The 24207-nt window shown below is 41.5% G+C and overlaps 1 protein-coding gene across 2 annotated transcripts in view; it reads left to right on the top strand.

Moving 5' to 3' along the window:
* The first annotated feature begins 18421 nt into the window (after positions 1 to 18421).
* Positions 18422 to 24207, top strand: part of CEP128 (centrosomal protein 128) — a 636715-nt gene continuing 630929 nt past the window's right edge. For both annotated transcript variants that reach the window (XM_063644064.1, XM_063644067.1), the window contains exon 1: positions 18422 to 18528. The gene's annotated coding sequence lies outside the window, so the exon portion shown is untranslated. The remainder of the gene's footprint in view (positions 18529 to 24207) is intronic.

Raw genomic sequence — 24207 nt, forward strand, 5'->3', positions numbered from 1 at the left:
GGTGATAGTTTCTTTTGCTGTGCAGAAGCTCTTTAGTTTAATTAGATCCCATTTGTCAATTTTGGCTTTTGTTGCCATTGCTTTTGGTGTTTTAGACATGAAGTCCTTGCCCATGCCTATGTCCTGAATGGTATTGCCTAGGTTTTCTTCTAGGGTTTTTATGGTTTTAGGTCTAACATTTAAGTCTTTAATCCGTCTTGAATTAATTTTTGTATAAAGTGTAAGAAAGGCATCCAGTTTCAGCTTTCTATATATGGCTAGCCAGTTTTCCCAGCACCATTTATTAAATAGGGAATCCTTTCCCCATTGCTTGTTTTTGTCAGGTTTGTCAAAGATCAGATAGTTGTAGATATGCGGCATTATTTCTGAAGGGCTCTGTTCTGTTCTATTGGTCTATATCTCTGTTTTGGTACCAGTACCACGCTGTTTTGGTTACGTAGCCTTGTAGTATAGTTTGAAGTCAGGTAGTGTGATGCCTCCAGCTTTGTTCTTTTGGCTTAGGATTGACTTGGCGATGTGGGCTCTTTTTTGGTTCCATATGAACTTTAAAGTAGTTTTTTCCAATTCTGTGAAGAAAGTCATTGGTAGCTTGATGGGGATGGCATTGAATCTATAAATTACCTTGGGCAGTATGGCCATTTTCATGATATTGATTCTTCCTACCCATGAGCATGGAATGTTCTTCCATTTGTTTGCATCCTCTTTTATTTTATTGAGCAGTGGTTTGTAGTTCTCCTTGAAGAGGTCCTTCACATCCCTTGTAAGTTGGATTCCTAGGTATTTTATTCTCTTTGAAGCAATTGTGAATGGGAGTTCACTCATGATTTGGCTCTCTGTTTGTCTGTTATTGGTGTATAAGAATGCTTGTGATTTTTGTACATTGATTTTGTATCCTGAGACTTTGCTGAAGTTGCTTATCAGTTCGAGGAGATTTTGGGCTGAGACGATGGGGTTTTCTAGATATACAATCATGTCATCTGCAAACAAGGTCAATTTGACTTCCTCTTTTCCTAATTGAATACCCTTTATTTCCTTCCCCTGCCTGATTGCCCTGGCCAGAACTTCCAACACTATGTTGAATAGGAGTGGTGAGAGAGGGCATCCCTGTCTTGTGCCCGTTTTCAAAGGGAATGCTTCCAGTTTTTGCCCATTGAGTATGATATTGGCTGTGGGTTTGTCATAGATAGCTCTTATTATTTTGAGATACATCCCATCAATACCTAATTTATTGAGAGTTTTTAGCATGAAGGGTTGTTGAATTTTCTCAGAGGCCTTTTCTGCATCTATTGAGATAATCATGTGGTTTTTGTCTTTGGTTCTGTTTATATGCTGGATTACATTTATTGATTTGCGCATGTTGAACCAGCCTTGCAACCCAGGGATGAAGCCCACTTGATCGTGGTGGGTAAGCTTTTTGATGTGCTGCTGGATTCAGTTTGCCAGTATTTTATTGAGGATTTTTGCATCAATGTTCATCAAGGATATTGGTCTAAAATTCTCTTTTTTGGTTGTGTCTCTGCCAGGCTTTGGTATCAGGATGATGCTGGCCTCATAAAATGTGTTAGGGAGGATTCCCTCTTTTCTATTGATTGGAATAGTTTCAGAAGGAATGGTACCAGCTCCTCTTTGTACCTCTGGTAGAATTCGACTGTGAATCCATCTGGTCCTGGACTTTTTTTGGTTGGTAAGCTATTGATTATTGCCTCAATTTCAGAGCCTGTTATTGGTCTATTCAGAGATTCAACTTCTTCCTGGTTTAGTCTTGGGAGGATGTATGTGTTGAGGAATTTATCCATTTCTTCTAGATTTTCTTGTTTATTTGCATAGAGCTGTTCATACTATTCTCTGATGGTAGTTTGTATTTCTGTGGAATCGGTGGTGATATCCCCTTTATCATTTTTTATTGTGTCTATTTGATTCTTCTCTCTTTTCTTCTTTATTTGTCTTGCTAGCGGTCTATGAATTTTGTTGATCTTTTCAAAAACCAGCTCCTGGATTCAGTAATTTTTTGAAGGATTTTTTGTGTCTCTATTTCCTTCACTTCTGCTCTAATCTTAGTTATTTCTTGCATTCTGGTAGCTTTTGAATGTGTTTGCTCTTGCTTTTCTAGTTCTTTTAGTTGTGATGTTAGGTTGTCAATTTTAGATCTTTCCTGCTTTCTCTTGTGGGCATTTAGTGCTATAAATTTCCCTCTACACACTGCTTCGAATGTGTCCCAGAGATTCTGGTATGTTGTGTCTTTGTTCTCGTTGGTTTCAAAGAACATCTTTATTTCTGCCTTCATTTCATTATTTACCCAGTAGTCATTCAGGAGCAGGTTGTTCAGTTCCCATGTAGTTGAGCGGTTTTGAGTGAGTTTCTTAATCCTGAGTTCTAGTTTGATTGCACTGTGGTCTGAGAAACAGTTTGTTATAATTTCTGTTCTTTTACATTTGCTGAGGAGTGCTTTACTTCCAACTATGTGGTCAGTTTTGGAGTAGGTGTGGTGTGGTGCTGAAAAGAATGCATATTCTGTTGATTTGGGTTGGAGAGTTCTGTAGACGCCTATTAGGTCCACTTGGTGCAGAGCTGAGTTCAATTCCTGGGTATCCTTGTTAACTTTCTGTCTCGATGATCTGTCTAATGTTGACAGTGGGGTGTTTAAGTCTCCCATTATTATTGTGTGGGAGTCTAAGTCTCTTTGTAGGTCACTCAGGACTTGCTTTATGAATCTGGGTGCTCCTGTATTGGGTGCATATATATTTAGGATAGTTAGCTCTTCTTGTTGAATTGATCCCTTTACCATTATGTAATGGCCTTCTTTGTCTCTTTTGATCTTTGTTGGTTTAAAGTCTGTTTTATCAGAGACTAGGATTGCAACCCCTGCCTTTTTTTGTTTTCCATTTGCTTGGTAGATCTTCCTCCATCTCTTTATTTTGAGTCTATGTGTGTCTCTGCACGTGAGATGGATTTCCTGAATACAGCACACTGATGGGTCTTGACTCTTTATCCAGTTTGCCAGTGTGTGTCTTTTAATTGGAGCATTTAGCCAATTTACATTTAAAGTTAATATTGTTATGTGTGAATTTGATCATTATGATGTTAACTGGTTATTTTGCTCGTTAGTTGATGCAGTTTCTTCCTAGCCTTGATGGTCTTTACAATTTGGCATGTTTTTGCAGTGGCTGGTACCGGTTGTTCCTTTCCATGTTTAGTGCTTCCTTCAGGAGCTCTTTTAGGGCAGGCCTGGTGGTGACAAAATCTCTCAGCATTTGCTTGTCTGTAAAGTATTTTATTTCTCCTTCACTTATGAAGCTTAGTTTGGCTGGATATGAGATTCTGGGTTGAAAATTCTTTTCTTTAAGAATGTTGAATATTGGTCCCCACTCTCTTCTGGCTTGTGGAGTTTCTGCCAAGAGATCAGCTGTTGGTCTGATGGGCTTCCCTTTGTGGGTAACCCAACCTTTCTCTCTGGCTGCTCTTAACATTTTTTCCTTCATTTCAACTTCAGTGAATCTGACAATTATGTGTCTTGGAGTTGCTCTTCTCGAGGAGTATCTTTGTGGCGTTCTCTGTATTTCCTGAATTTGAATGTTGGCCTGCCTTGCTAGATTGGGGAAGTTCTCCTCGATAATATCCTGCAGAGTGTTTTCCAACTTGGTGCCATTCTCCCCGTCACTTTCAGGTACACCAATCAGACGTAGATTTGGTCTTTTCACATAGTCCCATATTTCTTGGAGGCTTTGTTCGTTTCTTTTTATTCTTTTTTCTCTAAACTTCTCTTCTTGCTTCATTTTATTCATTTCGTCTTCCATCAGTGATACCCTTTCTTCCAGTTGATCGCATTGGCTACTGAGGCTTCTGCATTCGTCACGTAGCTCTCGTGCCCTGGTTTTCAGCTCCATCAGGTCCTTTAAGGACTTCTCTGCATTGGTTATTCTAGTTATCCATTTGTCTAATTTTTTTTCAAAGCTTTTAACTTCTTTGCCATTGGTTCGAATTTCCTCCTGTAGCTTGGAGTAGTTTGATCATCTGAAGCCTTCTTCTCTCAACTCATCAAAGTCATTCTCCGTCCAGCTTTGTTCCATTGCTGGCAAGGAGCTGCATTCCTTTGGAGGAGGAGAGGTGCTCTGATTTTTAGAGTTTCCAGTTTTTCTGCTCTGTTTTTTCCCCATCTTTGTGGTTTTATCTACCTTTCGACTTTGATGATAGTGACGTATAGATGGGTTTTTGGTGTGGATGTCGTTTCTGTTTGTTAGTTTTCCTTCTAACAGACAGGACGCTCAGCTGCAGGTCTGTTGGAGTTTGCTAGAGGTCCACTCCAGAGCCTGTTTGCCTGGGTATCTGCAGCGGTGGCTTCAGAACAGCAGATATTGGTGAACCGCAGATGCTGCTGCCTAATCATTCCTCTGGAAGTTTTGTCTCAGAGGAGTACCCGGCCATGTAAGGTGTCAATCCGCCCCTACTAGGGGGTGCCTCCCAGTTAGGCTACTCGGGGGTCAGGGACCCACTTGAGGAGGCAGTCTGCCCGACCTCAGATCTCCAGCTGTGTGCTGGGAGAACCACTACTCTCTTCAAATCTGTCAGAGAGGGACATTTAAGTCTGCAGCGGTTACTGCTGTCTTTTTGTTTGTCTGTGCCCTGCCCCCAGAGGCAGAGCCTACAGAGGCAGGCAGGCCTCCATGAGCTGTGGTGGGATCCACCCAGCTTGAGCTTCCCGGCCACTTTGTTTACCTAATCAAACAACTAACTCAGCAATGGTGGGCGCCCCTCCCCCAGCCTCGCTGCCTCCTTGCAGTTTGATCTCGGACTGCTGTGCTAGCAATGAGCGAGACTCCGTGCGCGTAGGACCCTCCGAGCCAGGTGCGGGATATAATCTCCTGGTGTACCCTTTTTTAAGCCCTTTGGAAAAGCGTAGTATTACAGTGGGAGTGACCCGATTTTCCAGGTGCCGTCTGTCACCACTTTCTTTGACTAGGAAAGGGAATTCCCTGACCCCTTGCACTTCCCAGGTGAGGCAATGCCTTGCCCTGCTTCAGCTCGCACATGGTGCGCTGCACCCACTGTCCTGCACCTACTCTCTGGCACTCCCCAGTGAGATGAACCTGGTACCTCAGTTGGAAATGCAGAAATCACCCGTCTTCTGCGTCGCTCATGCTGGGAGCTGTAGACCTGAGCTGTTCCTATTTGGCCATCTTGGCTCCTCCTCTGTTGTTGTTGTTTTGAGACAGAGTCTTGCTCTGTCATCCAGGCTGGAGTGCAGTGGCACAATCTCAACTCACTGTAATCTCTGCCTCCTGGGTTCAAACAATTCTCCCACCTCACCCTCCCTAATAGCTGGGATTACAGCCTCACATGACCACGCCCGGTTAATTTTTGCATCTTTAGTAGACATGGGGTTTTGGCAAGTTGGCCATGCTGATCTCTAACTCCTGGCCTCAAGTGATCCACCTGCCTTGGACTCCTAAAGTGCTGGGATTACAGGTGTGTGCCACTTCACCCGGCCATCAAGGAATTATTAAAAAGAAGGAATCTAAGACTATTTAAAAAATTTCTCTCAATGATTTAATATTTGGGTTTTATGTATTTTATTCCATTTTAGCACAGCAAGATAGCATGATTACCTAAAGGACTGTATTAAAGATGATTGCACAGTTCTGTCTTATTTGTCTGCTGTCAAGTTGTTTCGACACAGAAGAAAGTCAAGTAACATTGACAAAGAGGTAAAGTATGCTCTAACTATGGAAAAAATAAATATAATTTGTCCATAGTTGCCCAATTTCTGAAGTAAAAGGAAAGACTACAGTGTAAAACTGTGAATAACTTCAGGAAGGTAAACTTATGTAATGTTTATTTAACTTCAAGATTTCAGTGGCTTAACTCAACAAAGGTCTGCTTCTTCTGCATGTCACAGGACAATGCTGGTTGGTATGGGTGGCTCTTCTCCATGCAGTAATTCAGAGACACAGGCTTCTTCCATCTAGTGATTTATTTTTCCCTGCATCTTCAGATACTCTTTTTCCTTCTATCTTCAGATACTCTTTTTCCCTCTCTCTGGGATCCTTTGCATCTGTCTGGCAGATATGGAAGACAGAAAGCACAAGAGGATTGTGTGAGAAGTCTTAAGGGCCTGGATGTGACACTCCTTGAAAGGGAAGCTGGGGAATGAATATGTAGGTGTGTGCCCAGGATGTAGGGAAAATGGGTTTGGTGAGTTTATATGCTGGTGTTTGGTATAAGAGAGCTAATCATGACTTTGTTTTGCAAGTATGAAAAGTGTGAAAAAGATAACATGAATGATAAAATTAGGCATGGTCACATTTATAATTGATCATCGATGTTTTTTCCAAGTTAATTACTTCTGTGATTTCTTGATAGCTATCAGCATGAGTCCCATTGCGTAAACATGATCTCATTTATTTGTTTGAACAATTCATTTTTTTTTATGTTTGTAGAGATGGGATCACCATATGTTGTCCAGGCTGGTCTCGAACTCCTGGCCTCAAGTGATCCTTCCACCTTGGCCTCCCAAAGCACTAAGATGACAGGCCTCGGGCACATATATGTGTATTTTTAATATTCAGCTTGCTTCTTATTTATGTGATGAGAAGAGAATACATTTTACATTATTTTAGTTGAAGAAGTTTGTCAACATTTTGTCTTTTAAATTTAATTCACCTATAAGTTTTTATCATTTCAACCCTGTATTTAAACACATAACATTCTTTAATAGAGACCTAACAATTTACAAACACTTCATGCTCCTCCATGTGGCCTGGGGAGAGCACGATGATACTGGCCAGCACTACGTTCTTCCACCTATGAACTTTGAATTCTGCCTTTGAGCTTTCATAAATGAAGAGAGCTATCCAGCAAAGCAGATGTTGAGCAACTCTTCATGTCTGCCTACTCTCACAGGGGGTGACAGCACTTCCTGGAATAACGTTGCTTTGGATTTAACAACATTTGGGCAAAGGAGGTCAGTATACAGATACGGGACAAGAGTGGTAGTGTCAAAGGGAGGCTAAATCATTGGTTCTGGCTTCATCTAAGGAATTCTTATGAGAAATTGAGGGAGAGACTGTCCTGGGAAGTCTGATGAAACATGTAAGTTGATAGGCTGCAAGAATCATTTCTATCTGGTGTGTTTCTTTCCTTACATTTATTTCTGCTCCTTGACTGTTCACAGGTGACTTGAAATCAGATTGCCCCATCTTTTTTGAAAAGGGAAGCTTGTTTTCAATCCTCTGAGTAGTTTGTAATGATGTGAGGGCAGGGAGGTGGTACAATCTACCACTTTCCAACTTTTTACTTTTTTAATTTTTAAAATAAAAAAATTCTTTTTGAGACAGAATCTCACTCTTTCACCCAGGCTAGAGTTCAGTGGCACAATCTTGGGTCACTGCAACCTCTGCCTCCTGGGTTCAAGTGATCCTCCTGCCTCAGCCTTCCAAGTAGCTGGGACTACAGGCGTGCGCCACCATGCCCAGCTAATGTTTAAATTTTTAGTAGAGAAGAGGTTTCACCATGTTGGCCAGGCTGGTTTCAAAATCCTGACCTCAGGTGATCCACCCACCTTAGCCTCCCAAAGTGCTGGGATTACAGGTGTGAGCCACTGCACTTGGCCTACCACTTTCCAATTTAACGATCATCAAATGGAACAAGCAATATTGGAGAGTTTTAACTAAAACAAGAAGGTGCTGCTGGGTCACATAAAATGTGGAAAATTCCATTAGTTGGTGTTTTCTGGTTGTGCTGGGGCCATACTCACATGGATGGGTATGACATGTTACTTATGTTAGAGATCAGTGCAAAAAGGTAAAGAAGCATGACCAAGTTCCAGGCCCACACATTGCCTGGCAGTGGTCTGTGAATCAGCAGCAGAGCAATGAGTCATTATCACAATGTGCTGGCTGAGAGGTATAGGGACATGTCAGTTACAGAGGCACTGCTGTGGAGAGAGGCCTTCCTTGTGTTGCAGCTGTGCTGCCTGTAGAGGGAGACACTGCTCCTCAGGTAAGGATTTAGAGTGTGGCATCAGCCAACCGTGAATATGTCGAGTGGGCCCTAAGTCTCTGGCAAAAGGAAAAGGGGGAAAGATAGGTTTTCAAGCAGCTCTAGCAAGGAGTCTGTGCCACATGTCTCAGATCAAAACTACTTATCTTTCCTCCTCCTTCTTCTCCATTTGTTTTGTTCCATTGGTTGACAATGACCCTTCAGTTTGGCAGGTTCTTGGCCTCACTCACTGACCTAACAGACTTACTAAGTGTCTGTAATAAGCACCTAATGACGCAGGTGTATTTCATTAAGATTCTTTTTTTTTTTTTTTTTAAATTCTTCACAGGAAGGTCATTTCTATCTGGCAAAGAACAGAAGAGCTTTGTTTTTAGGTCATGTTAACCTTCATCATGTTTGAAAGAAAGGTTCGTCCCTTTGCCATGTTTTGACTTTGAGGATGAGTCTGCTCTGTCCATTTTGGGCCATTACTGCAGAGCTCAGCTGCCCAACAACTGGACTTATCTAGGTCACAGGGGAGAACATAGATGTATGTAAATAAAACACGTAACTGGTCAATATTCATGTTAATAGCTTCAATCCTAGTGTGAAGACATGTGTATTTGACTCATGGGAGAACCTCTTATGCTTACTTTACACACAGTAAAAACTAAAATGATCTGTTGATTTACTAATAAAATCAGGCCCAGATTCAGGTTGGCCAAGAAGCTAGACACTCCATAAAGAGAAGGGTGCCTAAACTTTAAAACTTGAACTTCTAGTCTTCTCTTTCTAGTCTTCTCTATTGCCAGCCTTTGAAGGCAAGGGATTGACATTGATAAGGTCACCAATACTATACATTATGCTTAGTGGGTTGTGCTGTTGGATTAATGGGATTAACATGGCTACTGGCTGATGGTGGCCCAGATGCAGAAGTAGGAGCAGAAATTTCAAGAGAGAAATCACAAAACTTGTCAAACTTCCATAAGATATTGGGTATCACCAAGACAGATGTTAAGTCTCCCAGTACAACATTGGAGGTTGGAAACATATCACAATAGGACAGGACAGTCACTTTCCCAGCTAAAGAGTCATGAGGACAGAGTGACTCACAGGAGAGCCAGAAAGGTTCCCAGCAAGATAAGGAGGCAGCCTTGATGTGGGCCCCAATGCCCCAAGCGTGACTAAGGGCATTTTGTAAGACCAAGTATTGAGTGGTGTCACTTCCTCTTTATTCTATAATCCCATGAGTTTTTGAATATTCTTAATCATGGCTGGTGGCTGTTGTACCCTGGTGCTTGGCAATGTCCATCCAGGGCAAGGGTACCTTCTTCTAATTTGTGCAAAGTTTCAATATGGGCTAGCTGTGACCCTACCTGTGACTTCAGAGAATCAGAGAGGAGTTATATGCCCATAATGGGGTCATATGGTTGTTAATTTTTTTTAAAGATATGGGGGTCTCCCTCTGTGGCCCAGGCTGGAGTGTAGCGGCACAATCATGGCTCACTGAAGCCTCAAACCCTTGGGCTTAGGTGATCCTCCTGCCTTAGCCTCCTGAATATTTGGGACTACAGGGGCATGCCACCACACCTGGCTAATTCTTAAATTAATTAATTTTTTTTAATAGAGATAGGGTGTTACTGTTTTGTTCAGGCTGGTCCTTGAACTCCTGGCCTCAAGTGGTCCTCCAATCTCAGCCTTCCAAAGCATTAGGATTACAGGCATAAGCCACCATGACGGCTTTGGGTCAAATGTTAAAAGGGGACCAGGGCTTGCCTGAGGTCATTGATAGTTCATGAGAGAGTCCCACGAGGATGAGACTCTTGTGCAGATGGAGTTGGAGCTCTAAGGCAGAACTTCACACCTTGAACTCTAAGTCTCAAGTGTGTTGCAAGTGTGCCTTGAGGAAGCTGGCCAAGGTCTGGGGAAGCCAGAGCCTCTGTACTGGTCACCTCTGGCTGGGAGTACCCTTGTTCATTTACCTAGTGTGTGTGCAATATGATTATATTCTCAGAATGCCACGATGTGAACAAATTTGGGGAGCACTGCTATAAGATATTACTTTACAAAGGACTTGGGTTTGATATCTTGAAGGAAATGTGTGGTCTTCCTTATACTTGGTTATCTGGTTTCCAGAACCAGCACACTAATATTAGAAAATGATAAAATGGGAAAATGTTTGCTGAAGAACTTTGAGCTACAACTGGCTTCTAAGCCAGAAGTCATGGAGGACCCTGCAGTGAATGGGCACTGGTTGCTGCAAAGAGTGGCTCTGGAACATAGGACAGAATATGATCTGTTTAACTCAGAGCTAAGTAGCTTTGATAGTCTCTAAAATGGACCAGACCACTACTCACATTTCAAATGTGCCATAGCCACACATAGCTCATGGCTATCACAGTGAATAGCACAAGTTTAGAGCAGGGACTGTCAAATATTTTCTGTAAAGGGCTAAAGAGTAAATATTTTGGCCTGGCGCGGTGGTTCACACCTCTAATCCCAGCACTTTGGGAGGCCTAGAGGGGGCGGATTGCCTGAGCTCAGGAGTTCGCCACCAGCCTGGGCAACATGGTGAAACCCCGTCTCTACTAAAAAATACAAACAAAATTAGCTGGGCATGGTGGCATGTGTCTGTAGTCCCAGCTACTAGGGAGGCTGAGGCAGGAGAATTGCTTGAACCCGGGAGGCAGAGGTTGCAGTGACCCTGTGCCACTGCACTCCAGCCTGTGTGACAGAGCGAGACTCCATCTCAAAAAAAAAAAAAGTAAATATTTTAGGCTTTGCAAGCCATAGATGTCCCTGCCCTAGAGGACTCCGCTTGAGGGGTCAAAGAAATCTTTAAGAAGGTCACCTCTAGGCTGGGATTTTAAAGATGAGTAGGATTTCAAATGTGTAAGTATAAGAGGATGCAAGAAAGAGCATTCCATACAGAGGCCTAAGCATGAACAAAATGACAGAGGTGTGAAGGCTGTGGTACTGCTCGGAGAAGGAATCAGCATACAGGATGAGAGGGCTGGAAGGAGGGAAGGCAATGTGCTAGTTACTCTCCCTGTAATTGACCCAATTACAGGCATTCTCCAACTTTTCTGCCCTGTAGGGACTGACCACTATAGACTGCATCGTGCATGCCCTTTTGTCCTCTGTGTTCCAATGAGTTTGGCCGCAGGGGCTCTGGCTTGAGATCAGAGTACAAGGGCAGAGATACTTGGGCATTTATCCCCGTTTCCTTCCCTGCTTCTTGACTGCTACGGCAGTGTTAGCTCCATAGTTATAGCTCCTGTCTTCTGTGACTCCAAGTTCCCTCTGGGGTTCAGTATCATCCCCTGTTTTTTCTGTCCTTTCAGCCTTAACAGTGGTAACCACTTTGCTGTGGCTAATTCCTAAGTGTTTCACCATCCCTGTTTGGTTCCTCTCGCTCCACCCACCTCTTTGTAAATAGTCTGTAAATTCTCCTCAGTTAAACTCTTTGAGGAGACCATTTGTTTTCTGCCAGCTTCTTCACTGACTCAGATAGACTGAAGCTGCATCATCCAGGATCTTACATGACAGGCTATCAAGTTTGACCTGTGTTCAGTAGACAGTACAGAGCATCAAGGCTCTTAGCACAGAGTTGTGTGGGTTGTGCACCGCACAACTATCTATAGCACGTATTTATTGAGCACATACTATGTGCCAGGGATTGTTCTAGGCTCTTGGGATGCACCAGTGAATATAACTGACAAAAATGTCTCACTTTGTGGAGCTTATGTCCCATTATGTGTATTATAACATGATAAATAAACCAGTATATTAGGAAGTGATAAGTACAGTAGAAAAAAAGAGGAAAATAGAGCAGGGTGAGAGGACCAGGAATACAGCATGGAACAAGTAACGAATTTAAGTTAGGGTGGTTAGGGCAGGCCTCACTAAAAGGTACCATTTGAATAAAGCCTTGATGGGGGTGAGGGATTTATCCATACAGCTATCCAGGAGAAAAGCATTCCAGACAGTGATGAGCCAATGTCATGGGTCTGGTTGGGGAGTTCGTAGGGATGACCAAGGAAGAGCAGGAAGGCAGAGTAGCAAGAAGAAGTCAGCAGGGAGGAGATGTGTAGGAGATTAAAAAAAGAGAGAGGCAACTTGGACCAGATCATATGGGTCTTGTTTAAAGACTTTGGCTTTTTTTTTTTGAGACAGAGTCTTGCTTTGTCACTCAGGCTGGAGTGCAGTCGCATGATCTTGGCTCACTGCAACCTTCACCTCCCGTGTTCAAGAGATTCCCCTGCCTCAGCCTCCTGAGTAGCTGGGACTACAGGTGCCCACCACTGTGCCCAGTTAATTTTTGTATTTTTAGCAGAGATGGGGTTTTGCCATGTTGGCCAGGCTGGTGTCGATCTCCTGACCTCAAGTGATCTGCCTGCCTTGACCTCCCAAAGTGCTGGGATAACAGGCGTGAGCCACCATGCCCGGCCAACTTTGAGTTTTGATATGAGAGAACTGGAGAGCAGAGGAATGACCTGATCTGACTTCAGTTTTAAGAGAACCACTGTCACTGATCTGTTGAGAATACACTAGAGGTTGACAAACTGTTCTGTAAAGGGCCAGAGCATTTAGGCTGTGTAGGCTATACAGTTTCTGTCAGAACTATTCAATGATTATAGCACAAAAGTAGCCATGCATAATATGTAAATTAACGAGTGTGGTTTTGTTCCATTAAAACTTTATTTATGAGCACTGAAATTTTATATAATTGTCATGTCCCTCAAAAGATTTTTTATTTTGATTTTTTTTCCAACTGGTTTAAAAATATAAAATCATTCTTAGCTTTTAGGATGTACAAAAGCAAGCAATGAACCCAATTTGGCCACTGGGGAGTAGTTTGTCAACCCCTTGAATAGATTGTAGGGGGACAGGAGAACAATGGAGACTATTTAGTAATCCAAAGAAAAGAGATGGTGGTAATCCAGATCAGGATAATGGTAGTGCTTGTGTAAGAAAGGGCCATATTCTAAATATATATTGAAGGTTAAGCCAAAAAGATACGTTGGTGGTTTGGATGTGGAGTGTAAGAGAAAGAGAAGAAACAAGGAAGACTTCAAGATTTTTGGTCCGAGCACTTTGAAGGATGTATTGCCATTGACCAAGATGGAGAAGGCAGTAGATGAAGTGGGTTTTGGAGTAGAAGATTAGGAGTTTGGTTTTGGACATGTTAACTTTGAGATTCCTATTAGACATTCAAGTGGAGCAGGTGAGGAGGCAGATGGATATACAAGCCTAGAGTTTAGAGAAGGATCTGGTCTGGAGATAAGACATTTGGGAAGCATTGCATGTAGATAGCATTCAAAGTCTTGTGATTGCATGAGATCACCTAGGGAATAAGTGTTGACAGAAAAGGCTACAGAGAGCCAAGGACTCAATCCCAGAGTATTTTAGGAGGTTGATGCAAAGAAAAGAAAGCTGCAAAGGCCATTGAGAAGGAGTGGTCAGTGAGGTAACTAGAAAGCCAGGATACTGTGGTGTCCTCAAAGCCAAGGGAAGAAAGGATGTCAATGAGGAGGGAGTGAACAATTGGATAAAGTATTGCTGATAAGTAAGATGAGGCCTGAAAACTGACCATTAGATTTAGCCATATGGATTCCCAGATGCCCTTAACAAGATCACTTTCCATGAGCTATGGGATTGAAAAACTAGTTAGAGTGGGTTTAACAGAGAACAGAAAGGAAGTACTTTGCAAAAGTGAATAAAGATAACTCCATTTTTTTTTCTAGTTTTGTTGCAAAGGTGCCAAAGAAATAATGGGGGAAGAGTGAAATCAAGCCAAGATTTTTTTTTTTCTAAACATGAGAAAAACGTATGCTGATTGGGGGTACCAATAAAAAAGGAGAATCCAAGTACAGTAACTTTATTATTTTATAATAACTCAAAGAGGAAAATCTATACTCCATTTACCCCAGGAAATGGGCATCAATGTCTACAATAATCACACCAGGTATATTATATACACATAACATAAAAATACTCCAGTCCAGTTAGACTAGCTATAAAAAGTTTTTAATGTTTAATTTACAGTTTTGCTTGCCACCTTAGAATTTACAAGACCTTTTTGGTGATGGATTATATTACCCATTTCTGTTAAAGAAGCTGACCTGATAACTTGATTTTCCTTTTCATTAAACTTCCCCCTAACAGAGGCATTCAGTATCATTTTACTGACCATAGAGCTATCATCATTAGTCTTATTTATCAATAATTTTATTAGCAACAAAGTTGACGATGATTCTTCCCTTAAAAAATATTTCTATATGTATCGCTAATACCAGTTTCTCCATTTCATCCTCCTTTTCCTTCTTAGTTTATTTAGAGCAAGCACAATCAGAGGAAATATAGGTTACTAGGAAAGAAATCAGTGGTGGTTTTTTTTTTTTTTTTTTAGAGACAAGGTCTTGCTTTGTTGCCCAGGCTGGAGTGCAGTGGCGCCATCTTGGCTCACTGCAATCTCTGCCTCCCCTTCTGCCTCAGCCTCCTTAGTAGTTGGGACTACAGGTGAGTGCCACTACACCTGGCTTTTTATTTTTATTTTTTTTTTTGTAGAAATGGGGGTGTGCCATGTCGCCTAGGCTGGCCTCGAATGCCTGGACTCAAGCATTCTGCCCGCTGCAGCCTTCTAAAGTGCTGGGATTACAGGTAGGAGCCACCACACCCAGTCAAATCAGTGGCTGGTAAGTCATTCAACTTACAAGTTTCAGTGTAACCTTTTGTTGACAGCTATCATAGGACTTTGTAATTGAAAAGACAGAATCACAGAAACGGTAATCAGGTTCTCAGCAGACTTTTCAAAAGAAGTTTGCAAACATCCCTGTGGAATTAAGACCAACATTAGACAATCTACTGATTTTTCAGCCTGCTGGTGTCTCTCTGTGCTCAGATTTTGAATAAATGAATGAATTGATTTTTGTTTTTCAATTAATTGTTATTTAATTTAAGACATCTTAAGAGATGTACGTAAAAGTACTTTGTATAAGACAAAGGTGATGATTGCCTTAGGCATATTTGAGAAGGTTTGTTCAATAAAAACTTAAGAAAATTAGTGAATTAGATGTTTCTGGACAGTTCTTTAAACCACTGATTTTGTTGTGGTTGTTGTTAACTTACCAAAAAGTTACAGAACCTTTTTCTAGAACTCGTGGATAATACCAAGCAATTGCTCTAAGAGTTAGCTATGTAAGTATGAAATTCTTAGCCCTTACGTTTCCTTTTCAGCTGACTGGGACAGATGAAAAGCAGCACCAGCCACAGGCTTCTTTCTCATTCTGTGTAATTACCATCTCTAATCCTGAATCACTCAAACTTTCCTACCACTATACTCTGCACCTATTCTCTGTTTCATATCCTAGCTGTGATGATGATTCTTGAAAAGCTTCTCAAAATATCCTAGATGCAGCATCAACCGCCACTGGCCCTTTTCGCCCTTTTGATGGTGGCAATGGGGGCATAGAAACTGTACTTTTTAGGAGTTGGACAGGGACAGAATGAAATAGGTTGGACAAAGTATATTGGGATTAGGATAAGATGGAGGGGTTGGTGTAGGTTGAGGGTCTTCCAGATGTAATACAGGGCGTGGCTGCAGGGTGAGTGGGTTTGAAGAGAATTTATGGGTACCAAAGAGGCTGGATGGGCAAATAGTTAAAAAAGCAGAAGAAAATACTTTAACTTTCTACGAGTATTGCTCCCATGAGTGGCTCAGCTGTACTAATTAAAATGAAATCAAGTAGCAACTTGGATGTCTGGGAAGACCTCTGAATGCCAAAGGTGTGTGCTCACTCTTTCCCTTTCACCAGAGTTGGCCTGCAGATGATGAAAACAGGTATGAGGTCAGGCATCTCTTCTTTCATCTGGACCATGGCATTGATTGCTCAGGGAATCTCATTTCTCCAACATTTGCTGAAGCTATTAATACTTCCCCTAGTTTCTTTCCTGTCAGAGTGCTTGAGGAACACTTTGAGAAATCAGAAAAATATTTGAGAGCAAATAGTGTGAAATGGTTCTCTTTGTTATTAATAACAAATCATAGGAGTCCCATATTCCCACAGATCTACAAATCATGTGTCAATATCTAGTTTGTAAGTGTCTCCATTTGTCCTCTATCATTCCAGAAGTCTTTTTCATATGATGTCAGGGGAACTGAAATGGAATGTAATAAAATTTAAACCTGGGATTTGCTAAAAAGAAACAGAGGTGGTATTAATCTTGTTTTTCTGAAACTTTTACCTCATTTCTTTAATATAGCTCTTGCTGAGCAACTTGAAAATTCTCCTATAGAATTGAGGCTTGGACTTTTTGCAGCTGCCCTTGAGGTCAATCTTTTAACTGCAGTGTCTATGGTGAAAGAGAAAATTGAGTCACAGGAAGGAGTAAGTTATGAAGAGATTTTTGTCAAAATATTTCCCTTCCAATAGGCAGATAGATAGTGCTGCTCTTGACAGCAAATTTCTTTTTATTTTTTATTATTTTTATTTTTATTCAGATGGAGTCTTACTCTGTCACTCAGGCTAGAGTGCAGTGGCATGATCTCGGCTCACTGGAACCTCTGCCTCCCAGGTTCAAGCTATTTTTGTGCCTCAGCCTTCTGTGTAGGTGGAATTATAGGCATGTGCTACCATGCTCAGCTAATTTTTTGTATTTTTAGTAGAGACGGGGGGTTTCACCATGTTGGCCAGGCTGGTCTTGAACTCCTGACCCCAAGTGATCTGCCTGCCTCAGCCTCCCAAAGTGCTGAGATTACAGGCATGAGCCACTGCGCCCAGCCTTGACAGCAAATTTCCTAATGACTAGAATTCTGTGTTTAAACCTCATTATTGTAAATAATGCTGCAATTAACATAGGAGTGCAGATACCCCTTTGACATGCTGATATCAAGTCCTTCCAATATATTCCAGAAATGGGATTACTGGATCATGTGGTAGTTTTGTTTTTAGTTTTTTGAGGAACCGCCATACTATTTTCCATAATGATTGTACTGATTTACATTCCTACCAACAGTGTACTAGGATTCCTTTTTCTCTGTATCCTCGCCAACACTTGCTATCTTTAATCTTTACACAATGAAATACTGTTCAGGCTTAAAAAAGAGCAAAGTCCTGTCATTTGAGACAACATGGAAAAATCTAGAAGACATTATGCTAAGTGAAATGAGCCAGGAACAGAAAGACAAACAGTACATGATCTCACTTATATGTGGAATCTGAAAAAAGTTGAATTGATACAGGTAGAGACTAGAATGATGGTTACCAGAGGCTAGGGGGAAAGGGGTGGAGGGAGCAGGAATGGGGAGTTACTAGTCAAAGGGTATAAAGTTTCAGCTAGGCAGGAGAAATAAGTTTTGCTATCTCTTGCACAGCAGGGTAACTATAGTCAATGATAAAGCATTGTATATCTCAAAATAAGTAAGAGAGTAAATTTCAAATGTATCAACACAAAAAATGTCAAGTGAAGTGATGAATATGTTAATTAGCTTGATTTAACCACTTCCCGTGTATACATACATCAAAACATCACATTGTACTGTGTAAATCTAATATGATTTTTCCAGTTAAAATAATATAAAATTTTAAAAATCCCATTACAGGCTGGGCAGGGTGGCTCATGCCTGTAATCCAGCATTTTGGTAGGCTGAGGCAGGCAGATCACTTGAACCCAGGGCAACATGGTGAAACCCTGTCCCTACAAAAATTAGCCAGGAGTGGTGGTGTGCACCTGTATTCCCAGATACTTGGGAGGCTGAGGTGAGAGGATCACTTGAGCCAGGAAAGTTGAGGCTGCAGTGAGCAGAGATGGCACCACTGCACTCCAACCTGGGCCACAGAGTGAGAGTCTGTCTCAAAAAATAAATAAATAAAATAGAGAATAAAAATCCCATTATGGTGAATTACTAATACATCATTACATGGTTTCCATACCATGGAGCTGTTTCTACAGTGCTTCATGACTTGAATCCCCCCAAAATTGGTTACAAAGAACCATGTTATTGTTTTTTAAGACTAACAGGCATAGGACTGATATATATATAGACTTTTAATTGTGTGTTGTTAAACAATGATGGCTATTACCTTCTTAAGCCCTCTCCATCTAAAATACTTCAACAAATGAAACAGAATACTCCAAAATATTTCTAAATTCCCAGGAGAAATTTCAAAATTATACTAAATGATTGAGGGTGACAGATTTGAAGTTGCTTATACAAAGAACTGTTTCTCTATTCTGTTGAAAGCTTTTTACTTACTAAATTCATATGAAGAACAACAATTGGTTGCTTAATTTTCCTTATGCAACTTATAGCTATGCATTTATGGGAAACAAATATTCTGACAAAATATGAGTATGCTGCCCAATGTAATAAATTATACAGGGGTTTCACCTTCATAGTGTTCAGCTCACCAGATGTTGCTACAAGATAAGCACTTTAAAACTCACTGGCTTGGGGGGTGGAGCCAAGATGGCTGAATAGGAACAGCTCCAGTCTCCAGCTCCCAGCCCGAGCGACACAGAAGACTGGTGATTTCTGCATTTCTGCTTGAGGTACCTGTTTCATCTCACTAGGGAGTGCCAAACAGTGGGTGCAGGACAGTCGGTGAAGCACACTGTGCGCGAGCCGAAGCAGGGCGAGGCACTGCCTCACTCGGGAAGCGCAAGGGGTCAGGGAGTTCCCTTTCCTAGTCAAAGAAAGGGGTAACAGACGGCACCTGGAAAATCGGGTCAGTCCCACCCTCATACTGCGCTTTCCCAACGGGCCTGGAAAACGGCACACTAGGAGATTGTGTCCCGCACCTGGCTCGGAGGGTCCTATGCCCACGGAATCTCGCTGATTGCTAGCACAGCAGTCTGAGATCAAGCTGCAAGGCGGCAGCGAGGCTGGGGGAGGGGCGCCCGCCATTGCCCAGGCTTGCTTAGGTAAACAAAGCAGCCAGGAAGCTCGAACTGGGTGGAGCCCACCACAGCTCAAGGAGGCCTGTCTGCCTCTGTAGGCTCCACCTCTGGGGGCAGGGCACAAACAAAAAGTCAGCAGGAATCTCCAGAGACTTAAATGTCCCTGTCTGACTGACAGCTTTGAAAAGAGTAGTGGTTCTCCCAGCACACAGCTGGAGATCTGAGAACGAACAGACTGCCTCCTAAAGTGGGTCCCTCACCCCTGAGCAGCCTAACTGGGAGGCACCCCCCCAGTAGGGAAAGACTGACACCTCACTGGGCCGGGTACTCCTCTGAGACAAAACTTCCAGAGGAACTATCAGACAGCTGAATTTGTGGTCTCACGAAAATCTGCTGTTCTGCAGCCACCACTGCTGACACCCAGCCAAACAGGGTCTGGAGTGGACCTCTAGTAAACTCCAACAGACCTGCAGCTAAGGTTCCTGTCTGGTAGAAGGAAAACTAACAAACAGAAAGGACATCCACACCAAAAACCCATCTGTACATCATCATCATCAAAGCCCAAAAGTAGATAAAACCACAAGATGGGGAAAAAACAGAGCAGAAAAACTGGAAACTCTAAAAAGCAGAGCACCTCTCCTCCTCCAAAGGAACTCAGTTCCTCACCAGCAATGGAACAAAGCTGGATGGAGGATGACTTTGACGAGTTGAGAGAAGAAGGCTTCAGACGATCAAACTACTCTGAGCTACGGGAGGAAATTCAAAACAATAGCAAAGAAGTTAAAAACTTTGAAAAAAAATTAGAAGAATGGATAACTAGAATAACCAATGGAGAGAAGGGCTTAAAGGAGATGATGGAGCTGAAAGCCAAGTTTCGAGAACTACGTGAAGATTGCAGAAGCCTCAGTAGCAGATGCGATTAACTGGAAGAAAGGGTATCGCTGATGGAAGATGAAATGAATGAAATGAAGCGAGAAGGGAAGTCTAGAGAAAAAAGAATAAAAAGAAATGAACAAAGCCTCCAAGAAATTTGGGACTACGTGAAATGACCAAACCTACGTCTGATTGGTGTACCTGAAAATGACGGGGAGAATGGAACCAAGTTGGAAAACACTCTGCAAGATATTATCCAGGAGAACTTCCCCAATCTAGCAAGGCAGGCCAACATTCAGATTCAGGAAATACAGAGAACGCCACAAAGATACTCCTCAAGAAGAGCAACTCCAAGACACATAATTGTCAGATTCATCAAAGTTGAAATGAAGGAAAAAATGTTAAGGGCAGCCAGAGAGAAAGGTTGGGTTACCCACAAAGGGAAGCCCATCAGACTAACAGCTGATCTCTCAGCAGAAACTCTACAAGCGAGAAGAGAGTGGGGGCCGATATTCAACATTCTTAAAGAAAAGAATTTTCAACCCAGAATCTCATATCCAGCCAAACTAAGCTTCATAAGTGAAGGAGAAATAAAATACTTTACAGACAAGCAAACGCTGAGTGATTTTGTCACCACCAGGCCTGCCCTAAAAGAGCTCCTGAAGGAAACACTAAACATGGAAAGGAACAACCGGTACCAGCCACTGCAAAAACATGCCAAATTGTAAAGACCATTGAGGCTAGGAAGAAACTGCATCAACTAATGAGCAAAATAACCAAGTAACATCATAATGACAGGATCAGATTCACACATAACAATATTAACGTTAAATGTAAATGGGCTAAATGCTCCAATTAAAAGACACAGACTGGCAAACTGGATAATGAGTCAGGACCCATCAGTGTGCTGTATTCAGGAAACCCATCTCACGTGCAGAGACGCACATAGACTCAAAATAAAGGGATGGAGGAAGATCTATCAAGCAAATGGAAAACAAAAAAAGGCAGGGGTTGCAATCCTAGTCTCTGATAAAATAGACTTTAAACCAACAAAGATCAAAAGAGACAAAGAAGGCCATTACATAATGGTAAAGGGATCAATTCAACAAGAAGAGCTAACTATCCTAAATATATATGCACCCAACACAGGAGCACCCAGATTCATAAAGCAAGTCCTGAGTGACCTACAAAGGGACTTAAACTCCCACACAATAATAATGGGAGATTTTAACACCCCACTGTCAACATTAGACAGATCATCGAGACAGAAAGTTAACAAGGATATCCAGGAATTGAACTCAACTCTAAACAAAGTGGACCTAATAGACATCTACAGAACTCTCCACCCCAAATCAATAGAATATACATTTTTTTCAGCACCACACCACACCTATTCCAAAATTGACCACATAGTTGGAAGTAAAGCTCTCCTCAGCAAATGTAAAAGAACAGAAATTATAACAAACTGTCTCTCAGAGCACAGTGCAATCAAACTAGAACTCAGGATTAAAAAACTCACTCAAAACCGCTCAACTACATGGAAACTGAACAACCTGCTCCTGAATGACTATTGGGTACATAATGAAATGAAGGCAGAAATAAAGATGTTCTTTGAAACCAACGAGAACAAAGACACAACATACCAGAATCTCTGGGACACATTCAAAGCAGTGTGTAGAGGGAAATTTATAGCACTAAATGCCCACAAGAGAAAGCAGGAAAGATCCAAAATTGACACCCTAACATCACAATTAAAAGAACTAGAAAAGCAAGAGCAAACACATTCAAAAGCTAGCAGAAGGCTAGAAATAACTAAAATCAGAGCAGAACTGAAGGAAATAGAGAGACAAAAAACCCTTCAAAAAATTAATGAATCCAGGAACTGGTTTTTTGAGAAGATCAACAAAATTGATAGACTGCTAGCAAGACTAATAAAGAAGAGAAGAGAGAAGAATCAAATAGATGCAATAAAAAATGAAAAAGGGGATATCACCACCGATCCCACAGAAATACAATCTACCATCAGAGAATACTACAAACACATCTATGCAAATAAACTAGAAAATCTAGAAGAAATGGATAAATTCCTCGACAAATACACCCTCCCAAGACTAAATCAGGAAGAAGTCGAATCTCTGAATAGACCAATAACAGGTTCTGAAATTGTGGCAATAATCATAGCTTACCAACCAAAAAGAGTCCAGGACCTGATGGATTCACAGCTGAATTCTACCAGAGGTACAAGAAGGAACTGGTACCATTCCTTCTGAAACTATTCCAATTGATAGAAAAAGAGGGAATCCTCCCTAACACATTTTATGAAGCCAGCATCGTCCTGATACCAAAGCCAGGCAGAGACACAACCAAAAAAGAGAATTTTAGACCAATATCCTTGATGAATATTGATGCAAAAATCCTCAATAAAATACTGGCAAACCGAATCCAGCAGCACATCAAAAAGCTTATACACCATGATCAAGTGGGCTTCATTCCTGGGATGCAAGGCTGGTTCAACATACGCAAATCAATAAATGTAATCCAGCATATAAACAGAACCAAAGACAAAAACCACTTGATTATCTCAATAGATGCAGAAAAGGCCTTTGACAAAATTCAACAACCCTACATGCTAAAAACTCTCAATTAATTAGGTATTGATGGGACGTATCTCAAAATAATAAGAGCTATCTACGACAAACCCACAGCCAATATCATACTGAATGGGCAAAAACTGGAAGCATTCCCTCTGAAAACTGGCACAAGACAGGGATGCCCTCTCTCACCACTCCTATTCAACATAGTGCTGGAAGTTCTGGCCAGAGCAATCAGGCAGGAGAAGGAAATAAAGGGTATTCAATTAGGAAAAGAGGAAGTCAAACTGTCCCTGTTTGCAGATGACATGATTGTATATCTAGAAAACCCCATTGTCTCAGCCCAAAATCTCCTTAAGCTGATTAGCAACTTCAGCAAAGTCTCAGGATACAAAATCAATATACAAAAATCACAAGCATTCTTGTACACCAATCACAGACAAACAGAGAGCCAAATCATGAGTGAACTTCCATTCACAATTGCTTCAAAGAGAATAAAATACCTAGGAATCCAACTTACAAGGGATGTGAAGGACCTCTTCAAGGAGAACTACAAACCACTGCTCAGTGAAATAAAAGAGGATACAAACAAATGGAAGAACATTCCATGCTCATGGGTTGGAAGAATCAATATCGTGAAAATGGCCATACTGCCCAAAGTAATTTATAGATTCAATGCCATCCCCATCAAGCTACCAATGACTTTCTTCACAGAATTGGAAAAAACTACTTTAAAGTTCATATGGAACCAAAAAAGAGCCCGCATCGCCAAGTCAATCCTAAGCCAAAAGAACAAAGCTGGAGGCATCACGCTGCCTGACTTCAAACTATACTACAAGGTTACAGTAACCAAAACAGCATGGTACTGGTACCACAACAGAGATATAGATCAATGGAACAGAACAGAGCCCTCAGAAATGATGCCGCATATCTACAACTATCTGATCTTTGACAAACCTGACAAAAACAAGAAATGGGGAAAGGATTCCCTATTTAATAAATGGTGCTGGGAAAACTGGCTAGCCATATGTAGAAAGCTGAAACTGGATCCCTTCCTTACACCTTATACAAAAATTAATTCAAGATGGATTAAAGACTTAAATGTTAGACCTAAAACCATTAAAATCCTACAAGAAAACCTAGGCAATACCATTCAGGCCATAGGCTTGGGCAAGGACTTCATGTCTAAAACACCAAAAGCAATTGCAACAAAAGCCAAAATTGACAAATGGGATCTCATTAAACTAAAGAGCTTCTGCACAGCAAAAGAAACTACCATCAGAGTGAACCGGCAACCTACAGAATGGGAGAAAATTTTTGCAACCTACTCATCTGACAAAGGGCTAATATCCAGAATCTACAATGAACTCAAACAAATTTACAAGAAAAAAACAAACAACCCCATCAAAAAGTGGGCAAAGGACATGAACAGACACTTCTCAAAAGAAGACATTTATGCAGCCAAAAAACACATGAAGAAATGCTCATCATCACTGGCCATTAGAGAAATGCAAATCAAAACCACAGTGAGATACCATCTCACACCAGTTAGAATGGCCATCATTAAAAAAGCAGGAAACAACAGGTGCTGGAGAGGATGTGGAGAAATAGGAACACTTTTACACTGTTGGTGGGACTGTAAACTAGTTCAACCATTGTGGAAGTCAGTGTGGCGATTCCTCAGGGATCTAGAACTAGAAATACCATTTAACCCAGCCATCCCATTACTGGGTATATACCCAAAGGTCTATAAATCATGCTGCTATAAAGACACATGCACACGTATGTTTATTGCGGCACTATTCACAATAGCAAAGAGTTGGAACCAACCCAAATGTCCAACAATGATAGACTGGATTAAGAAAAT

This window comes from Symphalangus syndactylus, chromosome 8 (assembly GCF_028878055.3).
Source record: "Symphalangus syndactylus isolate Jambi chromosome 8, NHGRI_mSymSyn1-v2.1_pri, whole genome shotgun sequence".
NCBI classification, from domain to species: domain Eukaryota; kingdom Metazoa; phylum Chordata; class Mammalia; order Primates; family Hylobatidae; genus Symphalangus; species Symphalangus syndactylus.